The following is a 24,172-nucleotide window of genomic DNA, read 5'->3' on the forward strand; positions in this document are numbered from 1 at the left end:
AAATCGAATTTTGCCAGGGAACAAAAATAGATCAATTAAACTAAATAAGTCTTCTTCCCATTAAATAAATTAAAAAAGTCTGTCTTGTAACCAGTCCTTTTCAAACAAGTAAAGTCTGCCCATTTTGTGCCGTCGATTTTGTGTTAATGCCTAGTATTTATACAAAATCATAATTTAAAGGACTTCATTCCTTCATTCACTTTGGAAATTTGGAATTGCAGCACATCAAATTTTGCCTGGGAAGAAAAGTAGATTAAATAAATTTAATAAGTCTTACTACTTCCCATTAAATAAATTAAATACGTCTTACTTGTTCCCACTCCTTTTCAAAACAGTAGTTTAAAACGAGGGCCCTTCACTCAATCTTTAACCTCAACCCCGCACGTTGTGTTGTATCTGTGAATGTTGGTTGTGGCCAAATGATAGTTTTCTTTCATTCGTTTAGGTTCCAAGAAAACTTGATGTAACTCTACTTTTAACTGCCGTTTCAGATAAGCGGGTATTACGTCGCAGTCATGTGCCGCGGATATGACGTAATTGCCCGAACCTCCGCCAAAATTCAAATCTGTTGGCGCGATGGCCGTGAGCCACTGAGCAGCGACGATTATCAACGGAAATATCTTTATTTTCTGCTTGCAACTGGACCGTCTAGAGCGTACACGGTAAGTAACACTCATTGTGTTTAAGGAGATTTACGTTTGTAATAGCAGAAGTGTAGCCGCGTTGCGTTGTACGTGTGAAAATTGGTCGAGGCGAAATGTTAATGTTTAATTTCATTCCTTTAGGTTCCACGGTGTTTGTTGGCTGCAAGTTTTCCACTGCAAGAAGAGGCTCGTATCATTGACCAGGAGCGAGCTACAATGGTGAGTAGCCATAACATTTATGTTAAACACTTCCTATTTCATGTCTAACAGTACTTGATTTAACAAATAACCATAAATAAATACAGTGTGGGCACTGAAGTTAACATATGTGATTATACTGCCTAATCTGTCACCGAGTAGATTGTTGCAAAGTCATATAAGATCCAAAGTTGTAATTCAGAATAGTTTTTCAAAAGAAGGCCATTAGAATTATATACAAGTCTGATTACCCTGAACAAGCTATTAATTAATCACAAATTCTTCAATTCAAAGATTTGGTAGATTATCAGACAAATAATGTCTAACAGTAATTGATTTAACACATCACGATAAGTAGATTGAGTGTGGGCACTCTCAAGTTAACATATATGATTATACTGCCTAATCTGTTACAGAGTATGTTGTTGCCAAGTAATGTAGAATAGATCCAAAGTAGTAATCCAGAATAGTTTTGAAGAGGCCATTAGAATAATAAACAAATCTGATTACCTTGAACATAATAACAAGCTAAGTGTTTAATATGTCCTATGAAGTCAAAATTGGGCACCATCATGTGGTGAAATTTGGAATTGCATCACATCCAATTTTGCCTGGGAACAAACAGATTAAATAAATCTTAGTTTTGAATAAGCCACTCCTTCTCAAACAAGTAAACTCTGCCCATTTCGCGCAGTAGATGTTCTGTTAATATCTAGTATTTATACAAAGTCATAATTTAAATTGCTTTCAACCTTCATTCATCGGTTCAACCAACATTACTCGCTCTTATTACCAACTTGTATTGATTTAACTAAGCGTTTAATACTTCCTATCAGGTCTCAAGGCAAGATTTGGCAAAATACAATTTCAGCAAATCCAATTTTGCCAGGGAACAAAAATAGATTAAATAAACTAAATAAGTCTTCTTCCCATTAAATAAATCAGAAAAGTCTGTCTTGTAACCAGTCCTCTTCAAACAAGTAAAGTCTGCCCATTTTGTGCCGTAGATTTTGTGTCTATGCCTAGTATTTAAACAAAATCATAATTTAAACGACTTCTTTCCTTCATTCACTTTGGAAATTTGGAATTGCAGCAAATCGAATTTTGCCAGGGAACAAAAATAGATCAATTAAACTAAATAAGTCTTCTTCCCATTAAATAAATTAAAAAAGTCTGTCTTGTAACCAGTCCTTTTCAAACAAGTAAAGTCTGCCCATTTTGTGACGTCGATTTTGTGTTAATGCCTAGTATTTATACAAAATCATAATTTAAAGGACTTCATTCCTTCATTCACTTTGGAAATTTGGAATTGCAGCACATCAAATTTTGCCTGGGAAGAAAAGTAGATTAAATAAATTTAATAAGTCTTACTACTTCCCATTAAATAAATTAAATACGTCTTACTTGTTCCCACTCCTTTTCAAAAAAGTAGTTTAAAACGAGGTCCCTTCACTCAACCTTTAACCCTATTTATTCACCTTCTAGGCTAAGTGTTGAAGGCTAAGTGTTAAAGGCTAAGTGTTAAAGGCTAAGTGTTAGAGGCTAAGTGCCAGAGGCTAGGCGCCAGAGGCGAGTTTTTGTGGGCTGAAGTTTTAGTGGGGTTAGTGTGAATACAATCCAAAAGAATACAACAGAATACAATACAATAGAATATAATACATAGATTAAATTCAATAGCTCTTACTACTTCCCATTAAATAAATTAAATACGTCTTACTTGTTCCCAATCCTTTTCAAAAAAGTAGTTTAAAACGAGGGCCCTTCACTCAACCTTTAACCTCAACCCCGCACGTCACATTGTGTTGTATCTGTGAATGTTGGTTGTGGCCAAATGATAGTTTTCTTTCATTCGTTTAGGTTCCACGGTGTTTGTTGGCTATGTTTTCCACTGTCAGAAGGATGAAAATACAAAGTACAACGCTTGGACGTGGGCGAAGACGTCACCGGTGAGTCCTTCCTTCCTATTTATTTACCTTCTAGATGCTAGAGGCTAAGTGTTAGAGGCTAAGTGTTAGAGGCTAAGTGTTAAAGGCAACACAATACGAACAACACAACACAATACGAACAACTCAACACAATATGAACAACACAATATGAACAACACAACACAATACGAACAACACAACACATTACGAACAACACAACACAATACGAACAACACAACGATACTGCACTGAACAACACGATACCGCACTGAGAAACACGATACCGCACTGAACAACACGATACCGCACTGAACAACACCATGCCGCACTGAACACCATGCCACACTGAACAACACCATCCCGCACTGAACAACACCATGCCGCACTAAATAACACCATGCCGCACTGAACAACACCATGCCTCACTGAACGACACCATGCCGCACTGAAAGACACCATGCCGCACTGAACGACACCATGCCGCACTGAAAGACACCATCCCGCACTGAACACCATGCCGCACTGAACAACACCATCCTGCACTGAACAACACCATCCCGCACTGAACAACACCATGCCGCACTGAACAACATTATGCCGCACTGAACATTATGCCGCACTGAACAACACCATGCCGCACTGAACAACACCATGCCGCACTGAACAACATTATGCCGCACTGAACAACACCATGCCGCACTGAACAACACCATGCCGCACTGAACAACATTATAACGCACTGAACAACACCATCCCGCACTGAACAACACCATGCCGCACTAAACAACATTATGCCGCACTGAACAACATTATGCCGAAATGAACAACACCATGCCGCACTGAACAACACCATGCCGCACTGAACAACACCATGCCGCACTGAACAACACCATGCCGCACTGAACAACATTATGCCGCACTGAACAACACCATGCCGCACTGAACAACACCATCCTGCACTGAACAACACCATTCCGCATTGAACACCATGCCGCACTGAACAACACCATCCCGCACTGAACAACACCATCCCGCACTGAACAACATCATGCCGCACTGAACAACATTATGCCGCACTGAACAACATTATGCCGCACTGAACAACACCATGCCGCACTGAACAACACCATGCCGCACTGAACAACACCATGCCGCACTGAACAACATTATAACGCACTGAACAACACCATCCCGCACTGAACAACACCATGCCGCACTAAACAACATTATGCCGCACTGAACAACATTATGCCGAAATGAACAACACCATGCCGCACTGAACAACACCATGCCGCACTGAACAACACCATGCCGCACTGAACAACACCATGCCGCACTGAACAACACCATCCCGCACTGAACAACACCATCCCGCACTGAACAACACCATGCCGCACTGAACAACACCATGCCGCACTGAACAACACCATGCCGCACTTAACAACACCATTCCGCACTGAACAACACCATGCCGCACTGAACAACATTATGCTGCACTGAACAACACCATGCCGCACTGAACAACACCATGCCGCACTGAACAACACCATGCCGCACTGAAAAACATTATGCCGCACTGAACAACACCATGCCGCACTGAACAACACCATCCCGAACTGAACAACACCATGCCGCATTGAACAACACCATGCCGCACTGAACAACACCATCCTGCACTGAACAACACCATCCCGCACTGAACAACACCATGCCGCACTGAACAACACCATGCCGCACTGAACAACACCATGCCGCAATGAACAACACCATCCCGCACTGAACAACACCATGCCGCATTGAACAACACCATGCCGCACTGAACAACACCATGCTGCACTGAACAACATTATGCTGAACTGAACAACACGATCCTGCATTGAACAACACCATGCCGCACTGAACAACACCATCCTGCACTGAACAACACCATCCTGCACTGAACAACACCACCCCGCACTGAACAACACGATCCCGCATTGAACAACACCATCCCGCACTGAACAACACCATGCCGCACTGAACAACACCATTCCGCACTAAACAACACCATGCCGCACTGAACAACACCATGCCGCACTGAACAACACCATGCCGCACTGAACAACACCATGCCGCACTGAACAACACCATGCCGCACTGAACAACACCATCCCGCACTGAACAACACCATCCCGCACTGAACAACACCATGCCGCATTGAACAACACCATGCCGCACTGAACAACACCATCCTGCACTGAACAACACCATCCCGCACTGAACAACACCATGCCGCATTGAACAACACCATGCCGCACTGAACAACACCATCCCGCACTGAACAACACCATGCCGCACTGAACAACATTATGGCGCACTGGACAACATTATGCCGCACTGAACAACACCATGCCGCACTGAACAACACCATGCCGCACTGAACAACACCATGCCGCACTGAACAACACCATGCCGCACTGAACAACATTATGCCGCACTGAACAACACCATGCCGCACTGAACAACACCATGCCGCACTGAACAACATTATAACGCACTGAACAACACCATCCCGCACTGAACAACACCATGCCGCACTAAACAACATTATGCCGCACTGAACAACATTATGCCGAAATGAACAACACCATGCCGCACTGAACAACACCATGCCGCACTGAACAACACCATGCCGCACTGAACAACACCATGCCGCACTGAACAACATTATGCCGCACTGAACAACACCATGCCGCACTGAACAACACCATCCCGCACTGAACAACACCATCCCGCACTGAACAACACCATGCCGCATTGAACAACACCATGCCGCACTGAACAACACCATCCTGCACTGAACAACACCATCCCGCACTGAACAACACCATGCCGCACTGAACAACACCATGCCGCACTGAACAACACCATGCCGCATTGAACAACACCATGCCGCACTGAACAACACCATCCTGCACTGAACAACACCATGCCGCACTGAACAACACCATGCCGCACTGAACAACACCATGCCGCACTGAACAACATTATGCCGCAGTGACGCATTGAACAACACCATGCCGCACTGAACAACACCATCCTGCACTGAACAACACCATCCCGCACTGAACAACACCATGCCGCATTGAACAACACCATGCCGCACTGAACAACACCATGCCGCACTGAACAACACCATGCCGCACTGAACAACACCATGCCGCACTGAACAACACCATCCCGCACTGAACAACACCATGCCGCATTGAACAACACCATGCCGCACTGAACAACACCATGCCGCACTGAACAACACCATTCCGCACTGAACAACACCATGCCGCACTGAACAACACCATCCCGCACTGAACAACACCATCCCGCACTGAACAACACCATGCCGCATTGAACAACACCATGCCGCACTGAACAACACCATCCTGCACTGAACAACACCATGCCGCACTGAACAACACCATGCCGCACTGAACAACACCATGCCGCACTGAACAACATTATGCCGCACTGAACAACATTATGCCGCACTAAACAACATTATGTCGCACTGAACAACACCATGCCGCACTGAACAACACCATGCCGCACTGAACAACATTATGCCGCACTGAACAACACGATCCCGCATTGAACAACACCATCCCGCAGTGAACAACACCATGCCGCATTGAACAACACCATGCCGCACTGAACAACACCATGCTGCACTGAACAACATTATGCTGCACTGAACAACACGATCCTGCATTGAACAACACCATGCCGCACTGAACAACACCATCCTGCACTGAACAACACCATGCCGCACTGAACAACATTATGCCGCACTGAACAACACCATGCCGCACTGAACAACACCATGCCGCACTGAACAACACCATGCCGCACTGAACAACACCATGCCGCAATGAACAACACCATCCCGCACTGAACAACACCATGCCGCATTGAACAACACCATGCCGCACTGAACAACACCATCCTGCACTGAACAACACCATGCCGCACTGAACAACACCATGCCGCACTGAACAACACCATGCCGCACTGAACAACATTATGCCGCACTGAACAACATTATGCCGCACTAAACAACATTATGTCGCACTGAACAACACCATGCCGCACTGAACAACACCATGCCGCACTGAACAACATTATGCCGCACTGAACAACACGATCCCGCATTGAACAACACCATCCCGCAGTGAACAACACCATGCTGCACTGAACAACACCATGCTGCACTGAACAACATTATGCTGCACTGAACAACACGATCCTGCATTGAACAACACCATGCCGCACTGAACAACACCATCCTGCACTGAACAACACCATGCCGCACTGAACAACATTATGCCGCACTGAACAACACCATGCCGCACTGAACAACACCATGCCTTACTGAACAACACGACGTCGCACTGAACAACACGACGCCGCACAGAACAACACGACGCTGCACAGAATAACACAATACCGCACAGAACAACACAATACCGCACAAACAGTTTTAGATAATATTACGTCGCAGTCATGTGACGCGGACATGACGTCAATAGGCGGAACTCACGGCAAAATTATAATCCGTGGGCGTGGCTTGCAACAGGAAGTAGGAAAGCGGCAAATCTGGCAAACAAGACACAGCGGTTAGTAACACGATGACTAACAAGGCAAATATTTTTGTTTTCAGCTTGCAACTTGACCGTCTAGAGCGTACAAGGTAATTACAACTGGTTTTTTTTAGCCCTGAAAAGCGAGGGAGTGTGGCGTTTGGGAGGAATGTCGAACTCGGCGTCTGCTTCCAGCCACAGACGCCAAATTTCGACGATTATTTCGACTGGTCAACGGTTGTAAATTATTGCGTTGACTAAAAACTTTATTTAACTCTACTCTTAACTTTGCCGTTTCAGATATGCGGGTATTACACCGCGGAAATGACGTCAATAGGCTGAACTCTCGCCAAAATTCAAATCTGTGGGCGCAATGGCCTTGAGCGAGACACCGGATACAAACACGACGATTATCAACAGAAATATCTTTATTTTCTGCTTGCAAGTGGACCGTCTAGAGCGTACACGGTAAGTACAACTCATTGTGTTTAAAAAGATTTACGTTTGTGTAGTTTGCGTTGTGTTGTATCTGTGAATGTTGGTTGAGGCTAAATGTTAATGTTTAATTTCATTCCTTTAGGTTCCACGGTGTTTGTTGGCTGTATGTTTTCCACTGCAAGAAGAGGCTCGTATCATTGACCAGCAGGAGCTACAATGGTGAGTACCCCTTTCGTCTTCCATTTATGTTAAACACTTCCTATTTCATGTCTAACAGTACTCGATTTAACAAATAACCATAAATAAATACAGTGTGGGCAGTCACGTTAACATATGTGATTATCCTGCCTAATATGTTTATCACAAATATGTCACTAATCACTAATATGTTTATTTGTTTATCACAACACCTCTGGACCTTCAGCAATCGATTATTTCCCTTCATCTACATAGAGACAGAACGATGGTGTCTTAAACATCTCATTCATTTCACCAAATAACTTCACGCAGGTGGATAACGGCCGTCTCGGTCACGCTATGTTGCGTGATGCAGTTTTGAAGAACCAAATGCATTTATTCAATGAATAAGTCAAGCTAGTTCTATGTTTATGATGTTGTAAGTTACGGTACCGATTGAAGTTGAGTTCGAAGCCAGTGGAAAACAGCGCTGCGTTTGTGCTCTCCAGGTACAAATGTTGTGATCTCTGACTGACGACCGGGCGAGACTCGAGTAAGAGATGTCCAAACGAGCTCCGGCAGGGCGGGCCAAGGCGGAGCGAACGGACGCCCTTCAGGCCGCCAATGACGAGCTGAGAACCAAACTGATGGACGTCCAGTTAGAACTTCAGCAGGAGAAGAACAAGGTGAAAACCTCAACAGACAGACACTGCCTGCCTCCCTGCCTGCCTCCCTGCCTGCCTCCCTCCCAGTTTTCCCGATGTAGATTAGACATGCGTGTGCCATGACTGTGTCAGCCTACATCAACAAATGCACCGAGGACGTCAGCACCACTAAGAATATCATCACCCGGGGCAACCAACGACCCTGGATGACTGAGGAGGTACGTCAAACGCTACGAGCGCGGAACTCTGCCTTCAAGTCTGGCGACAAGGAGACACTGAGGACAGCGAGAGCCAACTTGAACCGTGCCATCAGGATAGCGAAGCGAGACCGCAGTCGAAAATTTCAGGATCGTTTCCACGACGTCAAAAACATCAGGAGTATGTGGCAAGGCATATGGGCGATTACAGACTACAACTCACTCCCCCCCCCCCCGGGTGGGTGTAGTTGATGCTGACTTTCTAAATGGTCTAAATAACTTCTTTGGGAGGTTCGAGGCACTAAACGGCACTCCAGCAGTTAAAACTGTCCCCCATCAGGAAGAGGAGGTACTCTGCCTTGACTCCGCCGATGTGTTGAAGACCCTGAGGAGAGTCAACCCCTGTAAGGCCCCTGGCCCCGACAACATTCCTGGGCGTGTGTTCAGGGAATGTGCAAGTCATCTGGCTGGGGTCATCACAGACATTTTTAACACCTCGCTGGGCCAAGCCACAGTGCCGGCGTGCTTTAAGACTGCCTCCATCATTCCGGTGCCGAAGAAACCTCAAATCACCTCATTTAATGATTACCGGCCTGTTGCACTGACTCCGGTTATGATGAAGTGCTTCGAAAGGCTGCTTAAAGGTCACATCGTTTCCAGACTCCCCCTATTATTTGACCCGTTCCAGTTTGCCGACCGGCAAAACCGCTCCACTCAGGACGCCATCTCCTCCGTTCTTCACCTGAGCCTGGCTCACCTGGAGGAGAAGAACACCCATGTGCGGAGGCTGTTCCTGGACTTCAGCTCAGCGTTTGACACCATCATCCCACAGCATCTGGTAGGAAAATTGGAACACCTGGGCTTCAACACCCCCCTTCGCAACTGGCTGCTAGACTTCCTCAGCAACAGACCTCAGTCAGTCCGGGTCGGACAGAACACCTCTGATGTCATCACCCTCAGCACAGGCTCCCTTCAGGGCTGCGTCCTGAGCCCCCTGCTGTTCACCCTGATGACACACGACTGCGTCCTCAGGTTCACCACCAATCACATCGTGAAGTCAGCAGACGACACAACGGTGGTGGGGCTCATCAGAGACAACAACGACCTGGACTACAGAGAGGAGGTGGAGCAGCTGGTGGGCTGGTGCAGAGAAAACAGCCTGATCCTGAATGAGGAGAAGATGAAGGAGATCATCGTCGACTTCAGGAAAAAACAGCCTCACCACGCTCCACTGATCATCAACAGCTCAGCTGTGGAGGTGGTCAGCACCACCAAATTCCTGGGGGTCCACATCACAGAAGACCTCACCTGGACTATGAACACTACGGCACTGGTCAAGAGGGCACAGAAGCGCTTGTACTTACAGCGGAGGATGAGGAGAGCCCACCTGCCCCCACCCATCATGAGGACGTTCTACAGGAGCACCATAGAGAGCATTCTGACAAGCTGTCTCTCTGTGTGGTGTGGAGGCTGCACCGCCTCCGATTGGAAGAACGTGAGGAGAGTGGTGAGGACAGCAGAGAGGATCATAGGGGCTCCTCTTCCCTCCATTCAGGACATTTCATCTCAGCGCTGCATGTCCCGTGCCCGTAACATCATCAATGACCCATCACACCCCCACCATGGACTGTTCTCCCTGCTGCCCTCTGGGAAGAGGTTTGCAGCATCCGCTGCAGGTCCACCAGGTTCTGCAACAGCTTTTTCCCTGCTGTCATCAGACTGTTGAACACTAGAACTGTTGAGCTCTAAACTGAACTCTGCATCACACATTCACAGAACTGTACTTTATGACACTACGGACCTCTATCTTGCACTATCTCGCACTACCAACTTTACTGAACTTGTATAAACCCTTTAAATAGAAGTTTAATACATGGTTTAGCATTCCTCTGCACACTCTTGAATACTGTTTTGCCTACTTGCACTATTGCATAATTATCACTGCTGCACTTTATACTTATTTTTAATATATATATATATATATAGTATATGTATATATATATATTTTCATAGGATATGTTACTTCTATTCAACTGCAATATCACTACTTTGTTGTAAGACGTATGCAACGGAATTTCGTTTTGTATGCACCATGTGCAGACAAGATGACAATAAAGTTTGTCTAAGTCTAAGTCTAAGTCATGTCAGGTCAGCTGTCTGGAGAGAGAGAGAAGTCAGGACCTGCGGGCGGAGCACCACCGTGCCACCGCCGCCATGACGGAACTCAAAAGCAAACTCCATGAGGAGAAGCAGAAAGAGTTAGCCATTACCAGGGAGACATTACTGCGGCAGCATGAAATGGAGCTGATGAGAGTGATCAAAATCAAAGATGGAGAGATCCAGCGACTGAATGCCTTGGTCCTCAGCCTGAGGGACGGCTCCATGGACAAGGTGATCCGCTCTATCCGTGTCTGACTATCCGCACGCCACGTCGGGCTTCGATGCGGCCGCTACCGTATTGTGTAGCTTGTCCCCAGTAAGCGTCGCGGCGCTCCGTTGCGGTCTCAACGGCCCGGTGTGGCGCAATGTCTGCTCAGGTGAGGAGGGGGGGCGCTTTGCTGGCGGAGGTGGAGGAGACGCGGCGGTGTCGGGAGACCGAGCGGTGTCGCCTCCACCAGGAGCGCGGAAGAAGCCCTGGCAGCGGCCCAGCAGGCCTGGCAGTCCCGAGCGGCCGAGCTCCGATCGGCTCATCACCAGCATCGGGAGGAGCTGAGCCGAACCAAGAGAGACTGCGAGAGGGAGATCCGCCGACTGGTAGGACTGATCAGATGCGCGGTGCGTGGCTATGTTCCCAATTTCGTTGTATACCTGCAGTGCAATGACACCTAAGGCATTCTATTCTATTCTATTTCACAAGAAGAAAATGTCCGGTTGCTCGCTTCGCTTTTGTCACAGCAAAGGTGTTCCAGTCGATTCAAGAAAAAAAATTGGCCGGTTGCTCTCTTTGTTTTTGTCACAATTCTGGCAAATGAGTTTGCCCGCCTGCCTGAGCGCTCCCTGTTTGTACATCCAGACGGATGAGATCAAGCTGAAAGACAGAGCGGTTAGTGTTTTGGATGAAGCCCTGGGGCCGGCCACGTCCACCGCCTTCAGCTGCAGACTCAGGCTGCCGAGCAGCAGATCGCTGCCCTGAGGGATTCCCAAAGGGCGGGCCTAAACTACCCTGGAAGTGGGGTCAACGCCGCTACTAGCAATCCTCTTCATTGCGTAAGCCACCTCATCACACACTTGCAGTACGCATGACTTAGTTCGTTGCTGGAGGAAGGTAGCACAAAAACAGTTTTGAACTTTGAACGAGTGCTTGTGTGTGTGTTGCGGGGCGTTTTCAGTCTCAGGAGGATCGGGACACGCGACGGTTTCATCTGAAAATCGCTGAGCTCAGCGCAGTCATCAGGAACCTGGAGGATCGAAACGCCCTGCTTTCTGAAGAGCGCAATGAACTGGTAATTTATTGACGGCACGCTTGAAGGTTTGCGCTACGTTTGATGCGCGCCATCCAGCGAGGCACCCATTGCGCTTGCTTATTAGTTGAGCGGCGCGTCGAGTCGGTTGCCTGGTAGATGTCTTTTATTGGGAGCCAAAGCCACGATTCCGTTCAAACCGATGCAAAAGGAATGGATACGTTCTGGCCCGCGTGTTGTGCGTCTTTCACATCCCGCACTTCATGCTTGCAGCTAAAGCGACTGAGAGAAACAGAAAGCCAGTTTCTGCCACTCCTGTACAAAAACAAACGCCTGAGCAGGAAGAATGAAGAACTCTCGCTGGTGCTGTGTCGCCTTGAAAACAAAGTGCGCTTTGTCACCCAGGAGAACGAGGAGATGGCAAGCTTGGTAAGTCGACGCGGACAACGGCGGCGTGCCAACAGAGTCCACTGCATTTGTGTTCCACAGAGAAGGCCTAGTTCGCTCAATGACCTGGACCGCGGTTGCGGCCAGCAGGACGGTGAAATGGAGTTCCTTCAAGTTGTGGAGCAGCGGCACATCATCGACGACTTGTCCAAGGTCTTCAGGCAGGCGACTCGGTGCACGTACGGCAGCGCCACGCTCGCTCGCTGTCGCCAGGAAACCTTTTCCGTCCAAAGCTTGGCCGGCGGCCGCCATCCAAAAAATTGGCCCCTTAAATTCCGACCTTTCAAGCAGGAGCATTGTGCGCACGCGTTTGAACACGCTTTAGACTTGTTTTGCCGTTTTCAGCAGCTCAAAGCTCCCGTTTTGTCAGCGCCTTTGCCACTCGCTGTGCGCTGAAAACGACGGACTTGCCCGGCTGCTCAGCCCGTCAACCATGAGCCGCGAGCGCGACATCATTGTCCGTAGGCAGCTAGTGGCAAAATGCACCCTGTTAGAGTTGCGCTCGCTCCAACTTATTTTGCAAGAACCACACGGGAGACAAGTAAGTTCTTTTGGACACCTGCAGGTGGAGAGTCCATCCGTTGTACGAATGAAGTCTGACTCTCGGCTCCTGCACGAGCATTTTAATTAAGAGAAACAGGGTGGGTGTAAGAGTGGATTGAATAGAGGAAGCCCTTGACCTCTAGTCAAAACATAGCAAGGGGTGTTTTACGACTTTGTGTAGGAAGGGATAAGCGATAGGGATAAATAAGGGATAAATAATATTATTTATTACAGGTTGCAGTCAAAGTCAAAGCAACATAATGATACGATAAAGATAATCTGGAAAACCCTGACACACCCTGTAGTTGTCACTTTTGGAAAAGACGAGCGTCCCTCCAATCATCGCCGGTGACGTGTTTTTCAGGCTCTGGAGACAGGAGCTCATGTCAGAAATGTCATTGTGAGTCGCGTTTGTTTCTGCGCCGGAGCCGTTCGTTCCCTTTGCATCCAAAGAATCTCAAAGGCGGATTATTTGTGTCGACAGGAGAGAGATTTGCTGCTACGATACCGACGTCGAGAATCTCTGAGGAGGAACAAAGCGTGAGGTCCTGCAAGGTGAGTCTGTTTGTTTGCGGCTGCTTGGTGTTGCGCAAGATGAAATGGCCTTTTTCTCGCTATCGTTCCTCTCGTCGATTCATCGTGAGGTGTCGCTTCAGTTTGTTCAGAGAGATGTTTGCTTCCGCGCCCGCAGGTCATCGAAACATTTTACGGCTACGACGAAGACGTGTTGGTGGACTCGGACGGATCGTCCTTGTCTTTTCACACCGACAGAACCCCCGACACGGAACCCGAAGAGGTAGCCCGCCATTTCTGCCAGCGTATTGGCACCAAACATTCCTCTTCAGCCTGGAATCGGACTCGTCTTTGCGTCGCGGGTGCTTTGTCGCCGGTCTGACTGATTCTGGTACTAGTGCTGTGTTGCATTGGTGTGTGCATGAAGAGGCGGAGCTTCGCTACCGCCAGCTGACGCAAGAATATCAAGCGCTGCAACGAGCCTACGCTCTGCTAGCCCAGACCAGCGAAGGGGACTACGACGCCGAGAAGGAGATCAAGGTGGCGCCCCTTCCCGCAACCCCCGGCCGGGTCGCAGCCTCCCCGTTCTCACCCAGCCTCGGGTGTTCTCTGGTCTGAAAGGAGGAGGAGGAGCCTCCCTCCTCCTCCTTTCAGACCAGAGAAAAGCTGATGGTAGAAATGGGTCACTATCAAAGCAGAGTAGCAGATCTGGAGTCAGCGCTGAAGCAACAAGGACAGGTAAGCTCATCAATGAGCACACCTTTTTCTCAGACAAAATAGCTACATTCTTCAGTCACTCATTCGTCTGGCATTACTGGACCAACCCCCCCCCGAATGTGGCTGGGAAAATGCGGAGAAAAGCAAATGTCATTTTCCAGTCAACCAAAGAATTTGTGGATGAAAATGACACAACATTCCAAAGCTGTCCACGCGTTTGTCTCTTCTAGAATGTCAAGTGGGTGGAGGAGAAGCAGCTGCTGCGTCAGAGCAATCAGCAGTTGGCCGAAAAGGTGACGGAAAGAAAGGCGCTGGGCGGAGTCGCTTGGCGTCACACCCGTCGGGAAGCCCCGCAGATGAGGTCTGACTGTCTTTTCAGGTCAGGCGGATGGAGGCGGAAGAAGCGCGTCTGAAAGAGCACATCCAGGATATCCGAGACCAAAACGAACTGCTTGAGTTCCGCATCCTGGAGCTGGAGGTGGGAAGACTCGCACAAGCGTGTTGAGGCCAGAGATGTGACGGACGGACGGACGGACGGACGGATGCATGCCTCTGCCTTTCAGGAGAGGGAGTGGCGCTCCCCCGTCTTGAAGTTTCTGCAAGTCCGTTTCCCAGACGGCCTCAGCCCTTTGCAGATCTACTGCGAGGCCGAGGGCGTGAGCGTACGTAAGGCGTCCCTCGCAACCCTAACCTTAACCCGAGGTCCCAGAACACCTTACATTGCTCCTTGCGCCTTTCCCCCGGACATCGTCATCAGTGATCTGATGAAGAAGCTGGACATCCTGGGCTATAACGCCGTAAGTGTATGTCGAACTCCTTATGTTCGCACTCCACGAGACTCGGCGGCTCAAATGTGACTTTTGGAAGGCTTTGCGCTGAAAGAAGCTTGTTGACGCTGTGCCTTTGGGCTCTTCTATGTTCTGCAAGCAGAAGGGCTACCTGGATGAAGAGTTGGACTTCAGGAAGTGTTCCATGGACCAGGCTCATAAGGTAAGCCTCCCTCAAATCTCCCGCCGGACCACTGATGGACGAGGATTGCGGCCCAGAGGATCCTGGAGCTGGAGGCCATGTTGTACGAGGCGCTACCGCAGCGGGACTGCCCCGCCACGGACGGCGAAAAAGCCAGCCACGCTGGCGTGAATGACGTGCTGACGGCGGATCAGAGAGAAGAGCTTAGGAGCGCCGTGGACCAATGGAAGCGAGCCCTGATGTGCGAGTTGAGGGAGCGCGACGCTTGCATCCTCCAAGAGAGAATGGATCTGCTGCACAGCGCGCAACAGGTAAGGGCCCAAAGCCAGCCCGGCACTTACTTGCACGCTTACTGGCTTTTGAATGCCACTTTCCATTTGTCCGTCCTAGAGGAACAAAGAGCTGAAAGAATTCATCGAAGCTCAGAAGAGACAAATCAAACAATTGGAGGAGAAGTTTCTGTTTCTCTTTCTATTCTTCTCCTTGGCCTTCATTCTGTGGCCCTAACACCAGCTGGTGAGTGAGCTCCAGCGGCACCGCACTCGACACCTCCGATACACTGCCAGCCGGTCTCAGACGTTGGCAGACGCTCCGATGCCAACGTATACCCCCCGCCACGGTGACAGAGGCACCGCGTCACACCGGCGCTCATCCAATCAGAAGGCAGGAAAAGCAAATTCACATGCAGGGCACTTTTGAACCAGAAGAGAGCGCCACAAAAAACGGTTGTTGCCCCAAACGCGCACTAAAAAGGGTCAGAATAACAAGAGTCCCACTGGCCAGCCGGGGCCACCCGTCCAGCTGTTTCTTCAGGGGGGAAAAAAATTGGAGTCACCGGTGAGTACATTTTGCATTTAGCTCTGCTTTTCTGCTTCTGTCTTCAAGTGTGTGGCATCCTGCGATCAAAGATTCAGCCAACCCCAAAGCGGTTGACCTCAACGTCCCACCACCATGCCTACCAGAGCAGGTGACATGATGCTTTGGACATCCTTCCGTCTCAGATGCCCAAAAGTACTCTTTGCCACATCTGCGGCAATACGGTGTCTTTTCAAAGGTGCAAATAAATCCAGCGTGGGCGGAACACGCACGTCTTCGGTTTTTCCCGCTTTGTTTGTGTGACAGCTGTTGTGAAAATTTTATACAAATAAAGTTGTATAGTACAGGTTTGGCCAAGCCGCAACTCCCGAACCGCATGCGGCTCTTTTATGTTCATATCAACATTTGTGTGTGTGTGTGTGTGGGGGGGGGGGGGGGGGGGGTTGTGCGTGTTGGCTTCACTTGAGTTCAATTTGGTATTTTGGTCATAAGCGCATGTGGTGAAATTCCACAAAGTAGGATGGGCAAACACATTTCTTTAAACTATGAGTGTCAATTGGGCTCTCGAAATGGCAGGGAAAAGATGCACAGCAAAACGAAAATACGTAGATGAACACAGGACGTTTTAATCAGAGTGGGAAAGTTTCTATTTTTTGTTGAACGTGATGGCAAACCATTCTGCCTGATATGTCAGACCTCAGCGCATTTCAAAGATTCAAATCTTCAGCGCCATGCACTTCAGCTCACTCCATGCTAACATTGATCAGGCGTCGAACCCGCAACATCATGCTTAAGAGGTGGCCATGCTAACCAGTGCGCCATTATGTCAACGCATAATAACTAAGTCTACTGATCAAAACAGCGGTTACTATATGACGTCGCTACGTCGTGGTCACGTGACGCAGACAAGACGTCAATGGACGTGGGCAGAGTTAACTTGTTTAAAAGGGAGTGGGCAGAAGAAATATTTAATTTATTTAAATCTATTTTGAGTGCACACCATTATGCCAATGCATAACAACTGTAAATCTACTAAACAAAACAGCGGTTGCTATATGACATCTGCCACGTCGTGGTCACGTGACATACGTGACGTCGATGGGCGTAACTTTCGCCGGAATTCAAATCCGCGGGGAGAGTTAACTTGTTTAAAAGAGAGTGGGCAGAAGAACTATTTAATTTATTTAAATCTATTTGGTGTGTGCGCCATTATGTCAATGCATAACAACTGTAAGTCTACTAAACAAAACAGCGGTTGCTATAGGACGTCTGCCACGTCGTGGTCACGTGACGCGGACGTGACGTCGACGCCTACTTTACATCCCACCGATCACAGGACCCCTCGGCTGCATAACCGTGCCCCCTTCCCAACCAATCGGATTTGCTATACGCGAAAACGACGCCAATGGAAAGAGCTTCCGCCCAAATTTAAATCCGTGGGCGTGGCTCGCAGCAGGAAGTAGGAAAATGGCGGCGATGTTGACAAAGACACAGCGGATGGTAACATACGACTAACAAGAGAAATATTTTTATTTTCTGCTTGCAACTGGACCGTCCAGAGCGTACACGGTAAGTACAACTCATCGTTTTTAAAAAGAAGTACTTTTGTTGCCCTGAAAAGCGAGTGAGCGTGGCGTTTGTGGGGGACGTCGAATTTCGACGATTCTTTCTGGTCAACGGTTGTAAATGATTGTGTTGATTAAAAAAGAAAACTTGATGTAACTCTACTTTTAACTGCCGTTTCAGATAGATTTGGAATTGCATCACATCCAATTTTGCCTAGAGCGTACACGGTAAGTAACACTCGTTGTGTTTAAGGAGATTTACGTTTGTAATAGCAGAAGTGTAGCCGCGTTGCGTTGTACGTGTGAATGTTGGTCCAGGCGAAATGTTAATGTTTAATTTCATTCCTTTAGGTTCCACGGTGTTTGTTGGCTGCAAGTTTTCCACTGCAAGAAGAGGCTCATATCATTGACCAGGAGCGAGCTACAATGGTGAGTAGCCATAACATTTATGTTAAACACTTCCTATTTCATGTCTAACAGTACTTGATTTAACAAATAACCATAAATAAATACAGTGTGGGCACTGAAGTTAACATATGTGATTATACTGCCTAATCTGTCACCGAGTAGATTGTTGCAAAGTAATATAAGATCCAAAGTTGTAATTCAGAATAGTTTTCAAAAGAAGGCCATTAGAATTATATACAAGTCTGATTACCCTGAACAAGCTATTAATTAAATCACAAATTCTTCAATTCAAAGATTTGGTAGATTATCAGACAAATAATGTCTAACAGTAATTGATTTAACACATCACGATAAGTAGATTGAGTGTGGGCACTCTCAAGTTAACATATATGATTATACTGCCTAATCTGTTACAGAGTATGTTGTTGCCAAGTAATGTAGAATAGATCCAAAGTAGTAATCCAGAATAGTTTTGAAGAGGCCATTAGAATAATAAACAAATCTGATTACCTTGAACATAATAACAAGCTAAGTGTTTAATATGTCCTATGAAGTCAAAATTGGGCACCATCATGTGGTGAAATTTGGAATTGCATCACATCCAATTTTGCCTGGGAACAAACAGATTAAATAAATCTTAGTTTTGAATAAGCCACTCCTTCTCAAACAAGTAAACTCTGCCCATTTCGCGCAGTAGATGTTCTGTTAATATCTAGTATTTATACAAAGTCATAATTTAAATTGCTTTCAACCTTCATTCATCGGTTCAACCAACATTACTCGCTCTTATTACCAACTTGTATTGATTTAACTAAGCGTTTAATACTTCCTATCAGGTCTCAAGGCAAGATTTGGCAAAATACAGTTTCAGCAAATCCAATTTTGCCAGGGAACAAAAATAGATTAAATAAACTAAATAAGTCTTCTTCCCATTAAATAAATCAGAAAAGTCTGTCTTGTAACCAGTCCTCTTCAAACAAGTAAAGTCTGCCCATTTTGTGCTGTAGATTTTGTGTCTATGCCTAGTATTTAAACAAAATCATAATTTAAACGACTTCTTTCCTTCATTCACTTTGGAAATTTGGAATTGCAGCACATCAAATTTTGCCTGGGAAGAAAAGTAGATTAAATAAATTTAATAAGTCTTACTACTTCCCATTAAATAAATTAAATACGTCTTACTTGTTCCAACTCCTTTTCAAAACAGTAGTTTAAAACGAGGGCCCTTCACTCAATCTTTAACCTCAACCCCGCACGTTGTGTTGTATCTGTGAATGTTGGTTGTGGCCAAATGATAGTTTTCTTTCATTCGTTTAGGTTCCAAGAAAACTTGATGTAACTCTACTTTTAACTGCCGTTTCAGATAAGCGGGTATTACGTCGCAGTCATGTGCCGCGGATATGACGTAATTGCCCGAACCTCCGCCAAAATTCAAATCTGTTGGCGCGATGGCCGTGAGCCACTGAGCAGCGACGATTATCAACGGAAATATCTTTATTTTCTGCTTGCAACTGGACCGTCTAGAGCGTACACGGTAAGTAACACTCATTGTGTTTAAGGAGATTTACGTTTGTAATAGCAGAAGTGTAGCCGCGTTGCGTTGTACGTGTGAAAATTGGTCGAGGCGAAATGTTAATGTTTAATTTCATTCCTTTAGGTTCCACGGTGTTTGTTGGCTGCAAGTTTTCCACTGCAAGAAGAGGCTCGTATCATTGACCAGGAGCGAGCTACAATGGTGAGTAGCCATAACATTTATGTTAAACACTTCCTATTTCATGTCTAACAGTACTTGATTTAACAAATAACCATAAATAAATACAGTGTGGGCACTGAAGTTAACATATGTGATTATACTGCCTAATCTGTCACCGAGTAGATTGTTGCAAAGTAATATAAGATCCAAAGTTGTAATTCAGAATAGTTTTCAAAAGAAGGCCATTAGAATTACATACCAGTCTGATTACCCTGAACAAGCTATTAATTAAATCACAAATTCTTCAATTCAAAGATTTGGTAGATTATCAGACAAATAATGTCTAACAGTAATTGATTTAACACATCACGATAAGTAGATTGAGTGTGGGCACTCTCAAGTTAACATATATGATTATACTGCCTAATCTGTTACAGAGTATGTTGTTGCCAAGTAATGTAGAATAGATCCAAAGTAGTAATCCAGAATAGTTTTGAAGAGGCCATTAGAATAATAAACAAATCTGATTACCTTGAACATAATAACAAGCTAAGTGTTTAATATGTCCTATGAAGTCAAAATTGGGCACCATCATGTGGTGAAATTTGGAATTGCATCACATCCAATTTTGCCTGGGAACAAACAGATTAAATAAATCTTAGTTTTGAATAAGCCACTCCTTCTCAAACAAGTAAACTCTGCCCATTTCGCGCAGTAGATGTTCTGTTAATATCTAGTATTTATACAAAGTCATAATTTAAATTGCTTTCAACCTTCATTCATCGGTTCAACCAACATTATTCGCTCTTATTACCAACTTGTATTGATTTAACTAAGCGTTTAATACTTCCTATCAGGTCTCAAGGCAAGATTTGGCAAAATACAATTTCAGCAAATCCAATTTTGCCAGGGAACAAAAATAGATTAAATAAACTAAATAAGTCTTCTTCCCATTAAAAAAATCAGAAAAGTCTGTCTTGTAACCAGTCCTCTTCAAACAAGTAAAGTCTGCCCATTTTGTGCCGTAGATTTTGTGTCTATGCCTAGTATTTAAACAAAATCATAATTTAAACGACTTCTTTCCTTCATTCACTTTGGAAATTTGGAATTGCAGCAAATCGAATTTTGCCAGGGAACAAAAATAGATCAATTAAACTAAATAAGTCTTCTTCCCATTAAATAAATTAAAAAAGTCTGTCTTGTAACCAGTCCTTTTCAAACAAGTAAAGTCTGCCCATTTTGTGCCGTCGATTTTGTGTTAATGCCTAGTATTTATACAAAATCATAATTTAAAGGACTTCATTCCTTCATTCACTTTGGAAATTTGGAATTGCAGCACATCAAATTTTGCCTGGGAAGAAAAGTAGATTAAATAAATTTAATAAGTCTTACTACTTCCCATTAAATAAATTAAATACGTCTTACTTGTTCCCACTCCTTTTCAAAACAGTAGTTTAAAACGAGGGCCCTTCACTCAATCTTTAACCTCAACCCCGCACGTTGTGTTGTATCTGTGAATGTTGGTTGTGGCCAAATGATAGTTTTCTTTCATTCGTTTAGGTTCCAAGAAAACTTGATGTAACTCTACTTTTAACTGCCGTTTCAGATAAGCGGGTATTACGTCGCAGTCATGTGCCGCGGATATGACGTAATTGCCCGAACCTCCGCCAAAATTCAAATCTGTTGGCGCGATGGCCGTGAGCCACTGAGCAGCGACGATTATCAACGGAAATATCTTTATTTTCTGCTTGCAACTGGACCGTCTAGAGCACAGGTGTCAAACTCAAGGCCCGGGGGCCAGATACGGCCCGCCACATCATTTTATGTGGCCCGCGATGACAGATTGTGCATCAAATTCGTGTCATTACTAGAATTGCAAATTGTCTTCATTTTTAATAATATCTTTTTTTTTCAACATTTGACCAGTTTTTACTCGTCTGATTTGAAAACGAGTTATTTGTCAGTTTGTTTTGTACCTTTTACTGTATATAATACGAGATGCTCATACATTTATTTGTATACATATATACATAATGGCCCTCTGAAAGAAGCTATGAGTACATTGCGGCCCGTGAAAAAAAATGAGTTTGACACCCCTGGTCTAGAGCGTACACGGTAAGTAACACTCATTGTGTTTAAGGAGATTTACGTTTGTAATAGCAGAAGTGTAGCCGCGTTGCGTTGTACGTGTGAAAATTGGTCGAGGCGAAATGTTAATGTTTAATTTCATTCCTTTAGGTTCCACGGTGTTTGTTGGCTGCAAGTTTTCCACTGCAAGAAGAGGCTCGTATCATTGACCAGGAGCGAGCTACAATGGTGAGTAGCCATAACATTTATGTTAAACACTTCCTATTTCATGTCTAACAGTACTTGATTTAACAAATAACCATAAATAAATACAGTGTGGGCACTGAAGTTAACATATGTGATTATACTGCCTAATCTGTCACCGAGTAGATTGTTGCAAAGTAATATAAGATCCAAAGTTGTAATTCAGAATAGTTTTCAAAAGAAGGCCATTAGAATTATATACAAGTCTGATTACCCTGAACAAGCTATTAATTAAATCACAAATTCTTCAATTCAAAGATTTGGTAGATTATCAGACAAATAATGTCTAACAGTAATTGATTTAACACATCACGATAAGTAGATTGAGTGTGGGCACTCTCAAGTTAACATATATGATTATACTGCCTAATCTGTTACAGAGTATGTTGTTGCCAAGTAATGTAGAATAGATCCAAAGTAGTAATCCAGAATAGTTTTGAAGAGGCCATTAGAATAATAAACAAATCTGATTACCTTGAACATAATAACAAGCTAAGTGTTTAATATGTCCTATGAAGTCAAAATTGGGCACCATCATGTGGTGAAATTTGGAATTGCATCACATCCAATTTTGCCTGGGAACAAACAGATTAAATAAATCTTAGTTTTGAATAAGCCACTCCTTCTCAAACAAGTAAACTCTGCCCATTTCGCGCAGTAGATGTTCTGTTAATATCTAGTATTTATACAAAGTCATAATTTAAATTGCTTTCAACCTTCATTCATCGGTTCAACCAACATTACTCGCTCTTATTACCAACTTGTATTGATTTAACTAAGCGTTTAATACTTCCTATCAGGTCTCAAGGCAAGATTTGGCAAAATACAATTTCAGCAAATCCAATTTTGCCAGGGAACAAAAATAGATTAAATAAACTAAATAAGTCTTCTTCCCATTAAATAAATCAGAAAAGTCTGTCTTGTAACCAGTCCTCTTCAAACAAGTAAAGTCTGCCCATTTTGTGCCGTAGATTTTGTGTCTATGCCTAGTATTTAAACAAAATCATAATTTAAACGACTTCTTTCCTTCATTCACTTTGGAAATTTGGAATTGCAGCAAATCGAATTTTGCCAGGGAACAAAAATAGATCAATTAAACTAAATAAGTCTTCTTCCCATTAAATAAATTAAAAAAGTCTGTCTTGTAACCAGTCCTTTTCAAACAAGTAAAGTCTGCCCATTTTGTGACGTCGATTTTGTGTTAATGCCTAGTATTTATACAAAATCATAATTTAAAGGACTTCATTCCTTCATTCACTTTGGAAATTTGGAATTGCAGCACATCAAATTTTGCCTGGGAAGAAAAGTAGATTAAATAAATTTAATAAGTCTTACTACTTCCCATTAAATAAATTAAATACGTCTTACTTGTTCCCACTCCTTTTCAAAAAAGTAGTTTAAAACGAGGTCCCTTCACTCAACCTTTAACCCTATTTATTCACCTTCTAGGCTAAGTGTTGAAGGCTAAGTGTTAAAGGCTAAGTGTTAAAGGCTAAGTGTTAGAGGCTAAGTGCCAGAGGCTAGGCGCCAGAGGCGAGTTTTTGTGGGCTGAAGTTTTAGTGGGGTTAGTGTGAATACAATCCAAAAGAATACAACAGAATACAATACAATAGAATATAATACATAGATTAAATTCAATAGCTCTTACTACTTCCCATTAAATAAATTAAATACGTCTTACTTGTTCCCAATCCTTTTCAAAAAAGTAGTTTAAAACGAGGGCCCTTCACTCAACCTTTAACCTCAACCCCGCACGTCACATTGTGTTGTATCTGTGAATGTTGGTTGTGGCCAAATGATAGTTTTCTTTCATTCGTTTAGGTTCCACGGTGTTTGTTGGCTATGTTTTCCACTGTCAGAAGGATGAAAATACAAAGTACAACGCTTGGACGTGGGCGAAGACGTCACCGGT

Source organism: Syngnathus floridae, chromosome 12, assembly GCF_059516105.1.
Source record: "Syngnathus floridae isolate MCC-2025c chromosome 12, RoL_Sflo_1.0, whole genome shotgun sequence".
Lineage (NCBI taxonomy): Eukaryota > Metazoa > Chordata > Actinopteri > Syngnathiformes > Syngnathidae > Syngnathus > Syngnathus floridae.